Here is an 18,714-nt window from a genome sequence, read left to right as displayed (position 1 = left end):
GTTTCAAGGACAGGCGGAGCCCGGGCTTCGGTGAGATCGTCCGTGTGGGGACTGCCCCATGCATGCATCCTACTTCCAGGCGAGTTTAGTGCGATGTAGGTCGCGCCTGGAGTGCATGGTAACTGTCCCACTGTGGCATTTGTGGTCCCATACAGATCACGCGTGGTGCGCACGTGTGGACCGATTGCTGGGGCTGCTGGGGCTCCTCTGCTGTGCCCTGTTGCTGCCAGGCCTGTGCTCCCTCGGTCTCTGATGGTCGGCCGGACGGCGGTCGGCCGTCAATCCTACTGCACCTATTGGGGACTGCTTCACTGCGGATCCGAGCTGGGGGGAGTTCCTCTTGGCTTGGTGAGCTCCTGGTGACTGGCATCTGGTGCGGGGTCTCGGGCCTGTCGGCTGCTGCGAGAGGCGATACTTGTGCGGCATTGCGATGGGGAAACCGGACAAAACGCAGTCCAAGTTGCCGTTTGACGCCAAAAAACCCACGAAAGAAGCAACAACGACCCCGGTGCCGGTGCCTGTGCTGCCTGCGGAGGCGTCTGCGGGCATGGAGGGAGTATTGCTGGCGATACAGCGCAGTTTGCAGGACATTAACGGCAAGTTAGACACCATAACACTGCGAGTAGACAACATGCCGGCCAAGCTGGACGGCCATGGACTGCGACTGGAGGAGGCGGAATCCCGTATATCAGCGGTGGAGGATGAAGCACATAGCACGAAGCAGCAATGCACTGAGATGGAGAAGCTGCTTGACGTTATCCGCAACAAGGCGGAGGATTTGGAAGCGCGCTCGAGGCGTAATAACATCCGCGTCGCGGGCATTCCGGAGTACACCAACACAGGCAGAATGGAAACATATATCGAGGAGCTGATTCATGGTGTGTTTGGTGTGGAGCATCTCTCGGCTATCTTTGTAGTGGAACGTGCCCACAGAACCCTTGGCCCGCGCCCGAAGCCAAGGGCTACTCCCCGTGTGATCGTCGCCCGGATTCTGAAGTATCGGGACCGCGATACCATTCTGAGGCTGGCTCGTGAGAAACGGCAAATTACTTACCAAGGCAACACGCTGGAGTTCTTCCCGGACTTCACGATGGCGGTTCAAATGGCGCGCACGGAATTCAACCCGGCGAAGAAGAGGCTCCGTGATTTGAATATTGATTACACCATGCTCTATCACATGACGGCCGGCAGACGATCCTCCCGACACCGAAGGCGGCACAGGAGTTCCTCAAGAAGCTCGGAGGGAAGCGAAAGGAGCGGCGACAGGTAGAGCAGCGCCAGGAGTCTGACATGAACACTGATCTGGGCTGAGGTGTCTGTTGCGCACTGGTGGTCCAGAACTGGTAAGAACTGTGCATGCCCTGTTGTGAGGGACCGCTCCGCTGGCGTATGATATGCTCCAGCGACGACCGGACATGGTTGGCGTGCAATGACAATAGTGTGCATAGCGGTGGTAGCCCGGGCTGGGTCGGGCCCTCCTACTTTGGACTCCCTGAACTGCGAAGGTTGAGCTGGGAATGACTGATTTGTGCACTGCACTTGGGAGTTGGGGGTGATCGTTACATTAGGCCATGATACCGGATTGCCAGGCAGTCTGCACTGATGTCTGCATTGAACTTGCGAAGATAACTATGGGTCAGCCCTTGAGGGTAGGGTGGAGTGGACTGTTGGCTTATCCTTCAGTTACATTGGGGAAGTGCGCTGGCTGGCCTTGGGAGTGGACATAATGGCGGTTAACTCATGGCATGGGCTTGTTGAGATTACTTAAGATCATGACATGTGGAGCGGGCACGAGGGGGGGTGTATGCGATGCCACGCATGGATAACGATTGCCTGGTCACATCCATTTTTATGGATGGAGTGGTGAGTTCTCGGTGGATCCCCGCAGCGGGTGCTCCCCACTTTCAGTTACACTATGTTGTTATGTAGGGGTGGGGCATGGCTTTGGCATGGTTGGGTTGCTGAAGTGGGAGGGGGGTGGGATCACAAATGTTGGGGCATGTTAGGCAGGTTATGGTGCATGAGAAACATGGCTGAACTCCAGAATTGCATAAGGATGTACAATTTTATGCTTCTGATTATTTCTGATTGCTATGGTGTGCCGGATTATCCGTCTGTCATTTGGAACTTGCATTGTGCCCGATGGCTGAGGTGAAAGCGTGCGCTACACCCTTAAATTTGCTGACCTGGAATGTAAGAGGTCTTAACAACCCTAGAAAGATAAGGCAGATATTTGCCTATTTAGACAGGCACCACATCGACATTGACCTATTACAGGAAACGCACCTCACACCAGCCTCCCCTGGTCACGTAGGAACAAGATGGGCAGAGGTCATAAAAAGCTCCTCATATTCGTCCTATTCCAGAGGAGTCATGATCCTAATTAAAAAGGGTGTACAGTTCAATGTGGAAGACACCATTACGGACGATGCAGGGAGATTTGGACTAGCGCTTGGACGCCTCCGGGCAGCAATTCGCGCTATACAAATGTACATCCTATCCTATCCTATCCTATTTGTTCTTATAAAAGGGGTGATACGGAGGCAGAAAATAGCGTTATTAAACACATATGGTCTGAATGTGGATGACCCTGACTTTTACCATACAATATGGCGTGCACTAGGTGAACTTCCTGATGTTCCTGTGCTCTGGGGGGGGTGATTTTAATCTCGCACTCAATGATCAGCTTGACAGATTGGAGGGATCGGCGGAACCACACAAGAAGGCGCTGGGTAAGCTGAGGGATATATTGGTAGACAGACACTTAACAGATATTTGGAGGGCCAGACACACTGGGCTCAGAGAAGCCACACACGTCTCGGCAGCGCATGGTAGTTGGTCTCGTCTAGACTATTGGGTGGGTTCGAACGAGATGCTGTTGTGGACGAGCTCCATTGCTCACCTCCCCAGAACTTTATCGGACCATAGCCCGGTGTTTCTGTCCTTACATATACCGCACTACACGCCGCCGCCATATTGCTGGAGGTTTAATGCAAGGGCGCTGTTGGATTCTGTTTATACGGATACCATACATCAGGCCATTAAGGAATATTTCGACATCAACGCTCATGCGGTGGATGATCCGGGGCTCCTGTAGGAGGCATTTAAAGCTACTATTCGGGGGGTGTGCCTGGGCACTACTGCTGGTATTCTCAAAGACATTAGGCGCCAGCTGACACAACGTGAGGATAGATTACGAGACCTAGAGACGGAATATGAGCGGACGCACAACATAAAAATACTGGGCAGCATTAGGGAAGTGCTGTCTGAGTATCAATCCTATGCTGAAGATGAGCTTAAATATATAACCAAACGTACGACGGCACGACAGTATGGTGAAGGTGGTAGACCTGGAAGGTGCTTGGCCGCTAAGATCGGCTCGGGCACTCGGCCACACACTGTGCATGCGGTAAGGGACCCCACGGGGTCGCTAAAGCACGACACACAGGGCATTCTGGGGGAATTCATGACTACATATGAAGCATTGTACGCCTCACGCCCTACGGAGCCTCCGGAGGTGATTAGGGATTACTTAGAGGACGTAGCAATAGCATGGATGTCGGACAGACAGCGTGAATATTTATCGCTTCCAGTCACGGTGGAGGAGGTGACGGAGGTGATCAAATCCGTGCCCAATGCGAAAGCCCCGGGCCCGGATGGGTTCACTTGTGAATTCTACAAGGCATTTGTGGACCAGTTGGCTCCGCATCTAGTTGCAATGTATGGGGATGCCCATTAAAAACAGAGACTGCCACCTACATTGCGTGAGGCCATGCTGATTGCATTATTAAAACCGAACAAAGACCCGGAGCTATGTGAGTCGTATCGTCCATTGTCTCTTATTAATGTGGACACCAAGATCCTGGCTAAGCTTCTCGCCAGTCGGCTACAGCCGCTGATGCCTAAATTGATTCTACCGGATCAATCGGGGTTTATCCCCTCTAGATCTACCACCCACAACACTAGGACAATTTTCGCCTTATCACATTACTTGCTTCCTACCACTAAGGCGGCGGCGGTATTACTAGATGCTGCCAAAGGATTTGATTCTATTGAGTGGCCTTATCTATATACCATATTGCAACGTATGGGCTTTCCCCCGCTTTTCCTGCAATGGGTGACTCTTCTGTACACGGAGCCGACGGCACGGATAAAGGTTAATAAGTACATCTCAGACCCGATCAAAATCGCGAGAGGCACGCGGCAAGGTTGCCCGCTGTCTCCATTATTATTCTCAATTGCACTGGAGCCGTTGGCTTGCAAAATTAGACAAAAACACCATTACTCGGCGCTCCAGTTCCCGCAAAGACCACTGCACATCTCGCTCTATGCCGATGACATGACACTGTATGTGCGAGATCCTGAGGTGAATTTGAACCCACTTTTGCGGGAATATATAAAGTTCGGTCAACACTCTGGTCTCACTATTAATTGGTCTAAATCAGTGATCCTACCCTTGACGGACACCACAGACCCCTGTTCAGTGGATTTTCCGCTGGAATGGCAGTCGGAACCTGTGAGATACTTGGGTGTCTGGTACCACCGAGACCCTGAGGTGGTGATACGCACGAACTATGGACGTGTGATCGAGACGCTGGAAGGTAAAATAGGGCGATGGATCCAGCTGCAATTGTCGCTGGCCGATCGCATAGCCATAGTCAAAATGGTCATCCTCCCAAAGCTATTGTACCTTTTTAACAATATTTCGATTAAGCCTCCGGCGGAGGTGTTTCGCAGGCTCTCAGCCATGGTCCTCCTCCTTATATTGGGGGGAAAGCACGCTAGGATAGATTTACGTTCCCTCACACTACCGTACGCCCAGGGGGGATTTAGGGTCCCAGATTTTTTACTCTATTATCTCTGCGCACATGCGCAATATGCGCATTTTTGGTATCATCCGGTTCCATTCCTGACACATGCTGCTATTGAAGAGGGGGATGCACACCCTGTCCCACTGAGTGCTATCATAACACACAAACGACCCCCATTGCACAATCGGGACATAAATACTATAGACACGACCAATAAAGCCTGGCAAACTATGGGAGGGAAAGCGCACAGGCTGCCACTGTATGCTCCGGCATTGCCGCTACAGCATCATCCTGAGCTCTCAGTTACTCAGGAGAAGGTTGGTATGGATTTGCTCAAGCAGATAGGCCTGGTCACCATGGGGGACTTGTATGAAGGGGGAACCTTCAAAACACACGAGGAACTAACGTTCATTAGTAACCCAACATTATTGTTTAAGTTCACATACTATAGGCTACAGAGGGCGCTGCAGAAATTGTATCCAACGCATCCTGCGGAACCGCCTCACTTGTCTGCTTTGCAGTTGCTGATCACAACCCCTACTGCAAAAAAGTTGGTGCCCAGATTATATGCAGCGCTACAGACAGACATTGCCGACACAACGCACAAGGCAATGGAGCGCTGGAGCAGTAGACTTCTGGATCCCTTGACTGAGGAGGACAGGGGTATGGCCTGTGCGATCACTGGAATGTTGACGCCGAATGGGAACTTGCGAATGCTGCACTATAAATACCTCCATCAGACTTATTATACCCCTACATGGCTTTATAAGTATGGGTTGCGGACGGACACTAAATGTCGTCGCTGCGGGATAGATCCGGCAGACTTTATACACCTGGCGTGGCACTGTGGAGCGGTGGCTGAATACTGGCAAGGGGTGGTACATGTATTGGGTGAAATGGTGGGTACGAACCTTGAATGCACTGCTCGTACATGTCTGTTGGGCTTACTGCCCGGGATTAGAGCTAACAAACGCAAATTCTGTTTGATTGCATTGCTAATTGCCAAGAGGCGAGTGTCATTGTGTTGGGGTAGAAGCATGGTGCCTAGGATCAAACACTGGCTTCAAGATCTGACTTACTGCAGAGACACGCTGCAAACTTACGAGGAGGAGTTGCCCACAAGGTCCAAACCTGAAGAGGACGCGATCCTTCGAGTGTCGGCCATGGTTTCCACAGTGATCTACATTGTGCTGTCTTTGCTGCAACTCCTACTGGGCAGGCTCATCGAAGTAAGGAGAGGGTGTCCACCTTACCTTGTCACAAAGCAGCCCTGCAATATCTTCAGGTGGAATTAGCGCTATTGAAATGCTCATGAGGTAGGGGGCCAATGGCGTACAACAGGATATTAACCGGGCCAAGGTCAGACAAATAATAAAGGCACCGCCCCCGGGCCAAACTGACTGTTAGACATTAAGGTACACTCACTCACAGTGGCGGGCTCGGCTTGATGTGCGTGATAATTAAGCATTGAGGGGCAGATTTACAATAACTGGTGCATCCCTGCATATCAGCAGGGATGCGCGAGTTATTGTGCGTCACGGCTCCGCCACCATGGATGCGCCGCATTTACAATGCGGCGCACCATGGGGCAAAAATGGACAGGTGCAAGACGCATCTGTGCCGTAAAGGCAGTGCATTGCTGGAGTTGCGTCACAAGCGCGACGCAGCTCCAGCAAGGCTCTGGGGTGCCCTATCTGTACAATGCTGCGTCATTCCTTATGCCTGCTTCAAGCAGGCGCAGGGTTTTGACGCAACATGGGCTCAAAAGTGACTGAGTGAAATCTTGTAGATTTCACTCAGCCACTTTTAGGAGGCGTTCCTGCGACGGAATACCCCCCCTGCACAGGAACGCCTACTTCTGGCGCAGGGCTTTACAAGGTGACGCATCTCCCAGGTGCGTCACGTTGTAAATACCCCGCAGCATGGTGCTGGTTGTGCGCCGCCGCTGTGTCACAAAAGTGACGCAACAGCGGCGTAAAAGAGGCACAAGGGGCTTGTAAATCTGTCCCTAAGGACGCATAGAGTCTGTTCACAGACATGCGTGTGTGACCTTTAAATCGTATGTTCGATACAGTCAAACCTAACTTGACCCTTTATTCTCTAGCACTGATAGCACAGAGTATTGCATTCATTTAACACGCAGAAGTCGTGTTCACTTTATGTTCTAGTGCTGCACTGACTTTACGTGCGCTGCTGAATTCAACTCTATGCAGACAGACTGACTGTGTACAGAGCTGCTGTCTGTAGTTGTAGGCAGGCTGAATGGCGCACTCCTAAAAGTAAATTACAATAGGAAGAGAAGAACAGAGCGTGGCACTTTACTCACTTTGTCAGCTGCGAGCACGGTCATTGACGGTACGGGCCAGCTCTGCGACGATTGCCCTGGCACAGTCCCAGGCAGCGCCGCCAGCCACAGCCCAGATCAGACACTCCTCTCCGAGAACTGGCTGCACAGGACTGCAGGCGGCATCTGAGGCTGAGGCACCACCATGGCCGAATCATTACCCCGGCTGGGCCGTGTGTTGCAAGCTACAGCGGCAGGCCCAAAGTGTGCAAGCTGCCAAGAACTGAAACTATGCCATGCAGCCACGCCCGCCCACGACCCCTATGGTGATGACTCATGAGGTGACCTCAGTAAATGCGCTGTATCGGATGAAACATTGTAGCCTGAGTATTTTGCTGAGATAGCCCCCAAGCCTGCTGCCACGAGCTGAAGCTAAGAGCTTTGGCAGTCAGTGGAGGTGCTAAATAGCAGCGCTCCTGAACACAGCTGAAGCGCTATAAATGCGTGACAATGAATTTCAGTGCGGTGATGCGAACCACCACACTGAAATGTGTTAGTCTGATCCGTGGTACTTGGCAGGACTGACTCAGACAGAATGAGCACCACACCTCAGCCATTGCCAAATAATCTGTTTTCATTAACATATTTTATATCTCTGGCAGAAGGGTGGCAGCTGTGGTGGCAGTGTTGACAGAGAACCCCTTCTCTTTTCCACCAAAGATTGCACACTCCTCGTTTTCGATAATGTGCAGTGTTTATGCCGAGTGGTGGTGCAGAAACAATAGGACAGATTTAGTGTGGTTCAGTGTCACAGATGGCATTAAAGGTCTAATGAGTAACATTTGTGGTGTATGGAGATTGCTAGAAAATGGTAACATGGGCCAGTGATGATGTTGGTGTCTTTAACAAGTAATTGGTTGACGAGCAATGGTGGTATGTACACTGCAACTTAGAAAAGGATTTTGAGGTTGGCACATAGGGTACTCCGACACAAACAGCATTGATATCCTGTCCACCTTACTACAAGTACCATAGTGTATAATACTCTAGTAACACATGAATGGGATATCTGTCATGTTTGTGATGGAGTAACCCATCTGCCAAACCAAATCAGGCCCCCTGTCTCACGGTGTTGTTGATTCCAGCGCTGAAGACTGCGGGAAGTACTACAATGGTCCTGTGATGCTTTTTGCGTCTTCTGCAAGTGGTGGTTTCACGATCAATAGTGGTGAGCGCTCTGGGAAGTATTATCAATGAAGTGTCATGCTTAATGGATCTGCAAGGTCAAGATGTTCTGATTGGGAAAGGGGAGGGTAGTGCTGAGAAGGTAGATTTGAATCCTGTGTCGAACCTTGTGGCAAACCATAGGCTGAGAATGTTCATCAAGATGGGACTGCCTTTAAGCAATAATATCTATCTTTAATATTTCTAATTTATGCTCCCGTTTCATGAATATATTCTTGGGGATGATAAGGTTAGTTCCTAATGATTTAAACTGTATGTTTATGTGCATCCTCTTATTCTAGTAGTGTCACTGTTACCTTGCTCGAAGTACTACTATTAACGTGAGCACAAATGTCTTCGAAAATTAGCAATATGTAGAATTTGTGATTATTTTGATGAATCATTATTTTTATTCCACGGTGTCCGATCAGCAATAAAATACGGCAAAATGTATCTGACAAATAAGTACTCTCTCCATGCATGATGTCTAAACTGCAGGTCACAAATTAATAGCCCGATAAGGACAATTTAGATTATTATACTTTCGCAGCTGAGTACTTTTTAAATGAGTAATAGTAACGTCTGTTAATTTTAGCTTTTGTAAATAATAACAATGACAAAATCAAATACTACATAAAGTATTATTGAGTGGAAAATACTTTTGGCTTAGATTGTAGCAAGAAATCAGACCGTCTAATTAAAGATTACTTGAAATAACAACCTTTGTCATCACAGATTTATGATATCAAAAAAGAACATTTCCGATGGAAAGTATAGACTACATATTGATGCAGTGTTTCTTTTCCAGTGCATTCTTGTTATGAAACAAAATTACACAGAAATCTCATTCTGCTTGGGTTACTGTTTCAAATTAGATGCTCTGCAAGGTTAATAGGAAATACCGCCCCCAGGTTCTCCCTGCCAAGCACACCAAAACAATTTCTCGTGTAATGTGATGTCTGGCAGAGAAGAATCTCCTGTCTTAGCAAAGGCCAGATACTCTAGAAACCTTCACATCACAGCCTCCAAAAACTTTTCTTAAAGCTAGTATTTAACCTATTTGGTCCTGAGAAGCAGTAGCATGACACTGACTAACTTGTTCCTCCTGTGACCATATCTTCACGTGTCTTATTCCACTTTGCAAAACATGCACTTACTAGTCGTATGCTATAGACTTACATGATTTTGATTATTTACAAATCCGGACAGGAGAAAACTGACATCCAGGAAAATCCTAGGTTTGCAAGTATACTAATGCTCCATGGCTTGTAGTGCATTGGGCCAAAACGTGCCAACAAACACATTTTGGGCTTCAATTAGAGTTTGGTGGTCAGTTACCCTATCACAAATGTGACGGATATCACATTTATGTTATTGCAAGTCTGTTAGGATATCATGCACTTGCAATGTGGCAGATAGGATATCCATCATGTTTGTGACAGAGTACCCATCCTCTAAACTGTAACTCAGGCCCTTTGTTATGGTATGTTATGTTATGTGTGATGCTCGAATTTACCTTTAAAAAATGAAAGTCAAGAGGCATGTGGCAAAACTGTAACAGTTGGTTTAATTAAATGCAGCAGCCGAGAAGGCAGGCAACATAGTCAGGGTCTGAAGCCTGTCTCAAAGCATGTTTGTTTTGCCATCTATTTGTACAATACATGAAGCATCATAAAGCAATTCGTACATTCTACTGGCAACAGAAATCTGACCCTAGTCATTGGGCCATAAATCTGGTCATTTGATAAGAAGCACAGGTAGGTGTCGACCATGCATGGACACAACGTGGGGCCAGTGGGAAATTGTCCAGATGTCCAACATGAAGGGAGTGCATGATTACTATGTGTAGAATGTATGCTGTGTGTGTTATGATTGGCTGAGTGTTCTTAACTTAGTGTGGTGTCTAACTTTATGGTGTTTTAGGAATGCGCGCCCCTAAAGCCAAACGTGTTTTATTGGGGCCAGTCTCCTAAGACCATTGTGGTGTTGCTGCCTATCTGTAGGATCGATCTGGGTTTTCATGTTTGCACATTTGTCTAAGGGTTAGGTTTCACCCCACCTGTGATTTGTTAATCAGTTGCTTCAGGCCTAGGTCTCAGGGCCTGCCTAACCACATATTTCTGACTCAGGGTTGACGGGGAGGTCATGCAGGGTGGATTCGACAACAGCGATGCAAGTTTGTTGTGTACATACAAATGCCATGGCATACATCAACATCGTATTACCAATATTAACATCCTCCCCTCTAGTTGACTTTTCAACCATTTCAATTGCCCAACACTTCATGACAGTCACATTATTTGAGGTTCGGTGTGGTTCTGTTGTGACTGTTACTACCTCCGTAGTTACTTGCATTCCACCTAATTTGAGGACTGCGTTTTTACAGCAGGAAACCCCACTTGTAGGTAACCACAGAAAAACAGAACAAAAATGACAATCGGGAGCTATGAAATGCCCAGTCTGGCCATAACCCGGGAGCCTGGAAAAAAAGATATATTAACCAGTCCTGCTCAGGGGCACCTCCCTTCTTCTTCTTTATGTCAGTTCGTAGATGATGCAGTGCTTGGATGGCAAGAGTTAGCGTCCCATTTTCCATGTATTTTTGAGGAAGAGAAGTACAGCAGGATGCATTAATCTTGGCACACACTCCACCCTCCATTGCGGTCATCAAATCTAAAACATACAGATGTTGCATCTGGGTCTTAGTTCTTCCTTTATAGCATTTAGGATGAGCTCAGTATTGTTGATCATCTTCAGCAATTCCCATCTGGTTATTTGTAACCAGTGGGCCTTTGTTTGCAGAGTGAAGAAGGGTATGGATTATCCCGCATTTACTTGAGTGTCAAAAATTCAAGAATGTCCTTGTACTGAGCCCAGCTAGAATAATCAGCAGTTCTCGTTTCTGGAGCCTGATACAATAGAGTTGTTTTCTTCTGTAGTAGATGTTTGCACAACTCAGACAAGCCTTTTCAATGGATGACGAGGGTCGGGGTGTGTGTGGTTATGAGCAGTGCTTAATTTGTCAAATATTAAGTGCCAGGGCTCTGACCAGGAGGCCACTGCAGCTTGCACCACCCATCTCCCTTGTCATTGCTGCCAAAACAACTACCACCCATCTCTCTCGCATGTAAATGCGACAGTTCAGATTATTCCAGGTCCCCAAAGCTAAAGGGATGGTTGGGGAGGTAGGTGTTAACAATTTGTAATGTATATTGTATTTCTAAACAACCGTTGTTCTGCTCATCTCTGAATTAGATGAGCAGTGTCATCATGTGGTAGAATGTTCTAAGTATGGTGTTGACAAGTAGGTGCCGGTGCCGAGCACCGACAACCAATTAAGTGCCAGTGCTGAGCACCGGACAGCACCGCCTCAAATTAAGCACTGGTTACAAGGACAAAGAGGCCACATCATATGGGTACGAGCTGAGCATAGGCAAATTCCCCACATTGCCAGTATATATCCATTGGCGCAGAGGTGCCCCATTGCATGACTGATACGTGGAAAATTGCTCCACTCTTTTAATTTTTGTCAAGGGGGATCGTTCCTTTGCTTCTGTAATGGGCATATTTTGGCTAGGAGGCACTCCACTGGCTTTTCTCCAATGTAACTCTCCCATCTTCTCAGGCATTCATTCATGTAGGGTAAGTTCCACTTGGAATCTCCCTCTGCGTGCCTGATGCAGTCATCCATGATGGCCATGTCCTCTAGTTCAAAGGATCCCTACTCCTGCCAGGGACTATCATACTAGCCCTCCCTTTCAGTCTAGCAAGCTAGCAGGTAACAAAATGGTCGCTCGAAGACCTCTCCTTCTTCTCCAGATACTAACTCTATAGGGGTCACCTCGTTCAACCGGCATGTTCGGGTGTGGCTGCAGACGTCCCCATCGCTGCTCTCCTTGTGTGCGCATAGCGGTGCCATTCTGCTTCTCCTAAGTCTTAATTGAGTTTGGGCCAGGCTTCCCTGATCTCTTATTTCTTAGTTGGCCTCTATCCTTCGCTGATGATCTGGTGGTGTTTGTGTTCCCGATTGGGGCCTCACTTCAGGTCCTACCTCTGGCCCCTCTCCATGTGGGGCCCAGGACCTAGTTACACTCTCCTCTGGGAGAGGGTGTGTGGTTCTGTTTCTGTTCTCCCTTTGTACCTCACAGGCAAGAGCTCTCTCTCTCTCCATTCTCAACCTGCTCCTCTCTCCTAACTCGCACCCAGGTTACCTGCTTCTTTCGGTGCTGCACTCTGTTCTCCTTGGTAGGGACATGCTCTCCAGATAATTTCCTGTTGTTTCTTCCACTGCCTGGGCATACCCTAGGGGAGTATAACTTTTGGCATCCCCCTCAAAGTCAGACCCTGGATGGCTGGGACCTCTTTCCTCCATCCCACTTGTGGTATCAATATCCAGTATGGCTACGAACCTCCCAGTTGCCTGAGAGTGCTGGCTCTCTGCTTGCTGGGGCTCGGTGGGTTGATATGGTGGATGTGGGGGGTCAAACTTCTGGATTTCCTGGCACCAAACTGGGATGAGGTCAGAATTGTCTGGGTTTGCTGATCTGGCAACCTCCCTGCCTTAGCTTGAGTGGTTTGCTGCCTGGTGTGGGGCCAATATGCCCCTTCAAATGGCAGATTGGTGTAACCCAATGCTGGAACTGCAGGGATGGTAGGCATTTGAGAGAGCACCTCTGCATCTGTGTATGGTAGAGGAGGTGCAGATGTCTTATTTGCTGATTCCTGTGGCCTCGAAGATGGGCCACAGTTCTAACAGTGCCTCTCTTCTAGCCTTCTTCTGCCCTATCGGTCCGAATGTATGTCCTTGTGTGTTCTATTACGCTGGTGTTGAAGGTTCTTCTCTCTGGCCAGGGGAACGCATGCGTCTTAGTGTGCGTAAAATAGCAGAATTTATCTAGCTTTTTTATCCTGTCTGGGTAACCTAGTATGCATGTGGTTCAAAGGTGACTCCATGATGAGTTGGGAACTGTATTAGGGATTAGGGGCTAGATGTATGACCCTTCAATTTTGCGAGTTGACAATTGAGTCTCGCAAAATGAAATGTACAACAGTGTCTCAGACACAGTTTGTGATTCCCAATGGTGTCACAAACAACCTGCCTCATTAATATTCACCAATCAATCAATCAATCATAGCGTTTGTAAAGCACACTACATACCCGTGAGGGTCTCAAGGTGCTAGGGGGGAATGCTGCTACTGTTCGAAGAGCCAGGTCTTGAGGAGTCTCCTGAAGGTTAGGAGGTCTTCGGTCTGCCGTAGGTGGATGGGAAGGGTGTTCCACGTCTTGGCGGCGAGGTGGGAAAATGATCTGCTGCCGGCGGTCACTCTTCAGATGTGGAGGACGGTGGCGAGGGCACGGTCTGCGGAGCGGAGCTGGTGGGTGGAGGTGTAGAGGCTGAGTCGGCTGTTGAGGTACGCTGGTCCGGTGTCGAGGAGTGTCTTGTGTGCGTGGGTGAGGAGCTTGAAGGTTATTCTCTTGTTGATGGGGAGCCAGTGCAGGTCTCTCAGGTGGGATGTGATGTGGCGAGGGATGTCGAGGATCAGGCGTGCGGAGGCGTTCTGGATGCATTGGAGCCATTTCAGGAGTTTGGCCAAGGCTCCTGTGTAGTGCGTTGCCATAGCCAAGTGTACTGCTGTCGAGGGCCTGGGTGACCGTCCTTCTAGTTTCAGTGGCATGTAGACGTTGAACAACGTTGGGCTGAGGGATGAGCCTTGGGTTACGCCGCATGTGATCTCAGTGGCTTCGGAGCGGAAGGGGGGGTGGCGGACGCTCTCAGTTCTGCTGGAGAGGATGGAGGTGGTCCAGTCCAGGGCCTTCTCTTGGATTCCGGCATCGTGGAGGCGTGCTCTTAGTGTGCCGTGGCAGACAGTGTCGAAGGCGGCTGACAGGTCTAGAAGGATGAGGTCCGCGGTTTCTCTGTTGTCGAGCAGGGTCCTGATGTCGTCGGTGGCAGCGATGAGGGCAGTTTCGCTACTGTGGTTGCTGCGGAACCCGGACTGGGATGGGTCCAGGATGTTGTTCTCATCGAGGAAGCTGGTTTGTTGATGGCTTTTTTCGATGACCTTCACCGGGATCGGGAGCAGGGAGATGGGAGATGGGTCGGAAGTTCTTGAGGTCCTTGGGGTCCGCCTTGGGTTTCTTGAGTAAGGCGTTGATCTCTGCGTGCTTCCAGCTCTCCGGGAAGGTTGCTATCTCGAAGGAGATGCTGATGGTTTTCCGGAGGTGGGGTGCAATGGTGCTGCTGGCTTTGTTGAAGATGTGGTGTGGGCAGGGGTCTTCCGGGGATCCGGAGTGGACGGTGTTCATGATCTTGATGGTGTCGTCGTCATTGATGTTGGTCCAGGCAAGCAGGCGGTTGGTGCGGGTGGTGGTCGTGGGAACGGGGGTATCGGTGGTTGCCAGGGTGGTGACGGTGCTGAAGCTGTCGTGGATGTCTGTGATCTTGTGATGGAAGACGGTGGCCAGCGAGTCGCACAGGTCTTGTGACGGTGGGATGTCGTTGGTGTTGGAGCTGGGGTTGGAGAGTTCCTTCACGATGCTGAAGAGCTCTTTGCTGTTGTGTGCGTTGTTGTCTAGGCAGTCTATGAAGGAGGTCCTTTTGGCAGATCTGATGTGGTGGTGGTGTCAGCGGGTGACGTTCCTGTGGGCTGTGTAGCTTTCCGGTGTTTGTCTGCGGGTCCAGTTTTTTTCTAGTTTTCGGCAGGTTCGCTTGGAGGCCTGGAGGTCCTCGGTGAACCAGCTGGCTCTCTTGCTGATGTGGGGGTTGGGGGTCTTCTTGAGCGGGGCGAGGGTGTTGGCGCAGTTGTCGATCCATTGTCTGAGGCTGCGGGCTGCAGCGTAGGGTTGGTCGGGTCTGCGGGTGTGTTCTGGACGAGGGTGGTGGTTAGCTGGTCCTCAGTGACCTTGCTCCAGCTGCATTGAGGCATCTGCTGGGTGCGGTGCTATGTGGTGGGTTTACGGAAGGCGAAGTGGATGCAGCGATGGACGGTCCAGTGGAGTTCGGTGGTGTGGTTGAAGAAGACGTGGGGACTTGCTGAGAAGATGGGATCAAGTGTGTGGCCGGCGGAGTGGGTGGGAGTTGTGATGAGTTGTCTGAGTCTGAGGTGGCAAGGTTGTCGATCAGGGTGGAAGAGTTGGAGTCGTTGTTGTTCTCGAGGTAAGAAGTTCAGGTCCCTGAGGAGGATGTAGTCCATGGAGGCGAGGGCGTGTGTGCTGATGAAGTCGGCGATGGAGTCGCTGAACTGCAGTTGTGGTCCGGGGGTCTGTATATGAGGGTGCCTCTGAGGGTGATGTTGGGGTCGGTGTGGATCTGGAAGTGCAGCTGTTTGGCAGTGCTGAGGGTGTCGTCGGCGTCTGTTGAGATTTTGAGAGTGTTTTTGTGGACGATGGCAATTCCTCCTCCTACTCCGTTGGTGCGGTCCTTGCGGGTGAACTTGTAGCCTTCCGGGATGTCTAGGGAGATGTCGGGTGCTGAGGAAGGGGTCAGCCAGGTCTCCGTCAGGAAGGCGATGTCTGGGGCGTTGGTGTCGAGTAGGTCCCAGAGTTCGACGGCGTGTTTGCAGGCAGAGCGAGTGTTGAGCAGGATGCATCTGAGGAAGTTTGGTTCTTCGGTGGGTGGGTTGGCTGGTCGAATGCTGGTGAAGCTGCAGTTCCGGCAGGAGAAGGGTCCTTGGGTGCGCTTCGTGGCGGCCAGGCAGCAGGTGTGTGATCATCCTGCGTTGAGTGCGTGGAGGGTGCTGGAGTCGTAGCGGAGACGGGCGGGGGCCAGGGGTCCTGGTGCTGGGCGCAGTCCAGGCGCGGACGGGCGCAGACGGGCTTGCCATAGGCGTGCCTTCAGCATGCCAGCGGCGCATCCGCTGCGTGGCTGCTGCGCAGCCTCCATATGAGGGGATGTGGGAGGGAGGAGCAGCTGGGAGGTGGGAGCGGGTGGCGAGTGGGATTGCAGGGGGGCGGGGCTGCAGGGGACGCAGCAACAGGAACACAAAGGGGCAAGTGGGCAGGGGTCACAGAAGGCAAAAGGGGACACAAGGAGAAATGGGGGCACAGGGAAAAATGGGGGCACAAGGAAAAAAATTCATGAGGCACGGCGTAGTTTACGACCCCATTGGGAATGGCCAGCCCTCACAGGGATGGTGGCCTGCTAGGGTCAGCAAATCACCATGTCTGTGATTGCTTTTTAAATAAAGTAGTTCTTTTTTTTAATGCAGCCTGTTTTCCTTAAAGGCAAACAGAATGCATTTAAAAAAGAAAAATGAAATGTTTCTGTTTCATTTTTTAAGGGAAGGCAGTGGTACTATGGACTACTGCCTACTCTTAAAAAATATTTTTGCAAGCCTGTGAACCCCTTCTTGTTTGCGAGTGGCTTACCACCTTTTTTAAATAGGTGGTAAACTGTGAGTTTTGCGACCGCAATTGCGGTCACAAGACAATCATACATAAAAGTGGAACTCGCTATTAGGAAGAGATGCCCTTGCCACGCCTCTTCCTAATAGCAAGTCACAAACCCTATTTTGCGAGTTGGTAAAAGGTTACTGACTCGCAAAATAGGGTTTGTACATTGCAAAGACCTATTTTGCAGTCGCAAACGGGTGGATTTCCCATTTGTGACCGTAAAAAACATTCGTACATCTGGCCCTTAGTGCACTTCTAACTTCACTGTGCTTTTTAGATAGTCCTAAATTTTACTCTGGCCATGGGGAAAATATGTACACGGGATTATGCTGTAAATAACTTCTATTGTACGAGGTGAGCTTTAGGACAAAGATGCATCAAACATACTTTCACAATACATAAAAACAACACATATGAAGGGTAACAACCTGTAAGAAAGTGAGGAGATTTATATAAAACCTTGTGAATTGTACTTATGGCAGCAGAATCACAAATATGAAAAGTGTCAATTTCTTCATACACACATAGAAACATTAACAAGACATAACATTTAACATGAAACACAGTTGCAATAATTTATCAGCACTACAACGTCAAGAAAAAATGCATCAATGGAAATAGAAGAGACAAATTCGAAAAAGGAAAGAATGATAACTTTGTCCAAAAAAACATTAGCCTGCTCCAAGCACATGCCACCCAGTGTCAAGGAGAGGCTCTGCCCTGTACATGGAACTAAGTGAGCCCAATTGTCTGTCAAAATCAGCTTGAGGTCAAAGATAGCAACAATTTACGTGGAGAAGGAGCAAATTGACCACTACAGGCCCTCCTTGGCCAAGCACAAGCTGCATCTTACTCTCCAAGGTCCCAGTTTTTTCTATTGTCCGAATTGCACTCTATGTCACACACAGGGGTCATGCCTACTGGCTGTGTCATGCAAAATGGTCCAAGTGACTAAAACCTTTCACTTCTTTCAGATGCTACCAGTGTTAAGAAACCGATACAAATAAGAAAACTTCTATAGACTAAAAAATTAAGGTCAAAATGCTGGCTCTATATAACACCCAGAGCCATTGCCTACCATCTGTGTCATGCTCAGTGTTTAAGCAGCGCTGCCCCACTCCTGTATCACATCCAGGGATCCATCTGTTTCTTGCCCAGTGATCCAAGCAGTACCTGTGTCACACCCAGAGGCATGCATACCTTTCTGTGTCACGCCCAGCAGTCCTAGCATCTAACCAATCCTCACCTTTCATACCGTGCTGAGTATCAGAGAAGGGTGATCTCTGTGGGATCGCCTGCGAGGCCGCCTTGCGACTACTCAGCTAGGACACATAAAATAGGCAATATGTCAGTTAGTGGCAGGGTGCTCTCGTTAGATTTTTACACTTCTTCCAAGTTTGCCATACGCCAAATGCTGGGACTAAGGATCTGATGTAGTCTCTTGCCCACTGATGGAAGCTTTAGGGTGGACCTCCACCCCGCGGATTCAGCAGATCTTCCAATCAATTGCAGCATCTACTCAGCATCCTTGCTGGGCAGATGTGAATCTGTATAGGTGGGGTACCTTCACTTCAGATGCAGTCAAGATCGAAGAACCAATCTCTCCTATCTGGCTCACCAAATGTTGCTCAAATATGAATTTACCTTGAAAAAATTGGTTTCGGCCGTCTTTTTATATATTACATGAAGCATCACAAAGCAGTTTGTACATTCCTTTGGAGTCAGAAATCTGGGCCTAGTCATGGAGCCATAAATTTGGTCATTTGAGAAGAGTGGAGCACGTGGTCAGTGCGTGTAGTCTGCATGCTGTGTTCGGATTGGCTGAGCTTAGGGCCTCATTACGATGACAGATGGAAGCCCATCCGTGCTGGTGGCGGTGGCGTAAAACCGTTATGTTTTCCGCCCCAGGTGGAGTCATTGCGACCAACAGATCACAATGGACCCACAGAGGCTATTTTCCGTCCACCACAGCCTGTCAGGCTTCGCACATTTTTGCATACGCA

Source organism: Triturus cristatus, chromosome 4_1, assembly GCF_964204655.1.
Source record: "Triturus cristatus chromosome 4_1, aTriCri1.1, whole genome shotgun sequence".
Classification (NCBI taxonomy): domain Eukaryota; kingdom Metazoa; phylum Chordata; class Amphibia; order Caudata; family Salamandridae; genus Triturus; species Triturus cristatus.
This window is presented reverse-complemented; position numbering follows the sequence as displayed.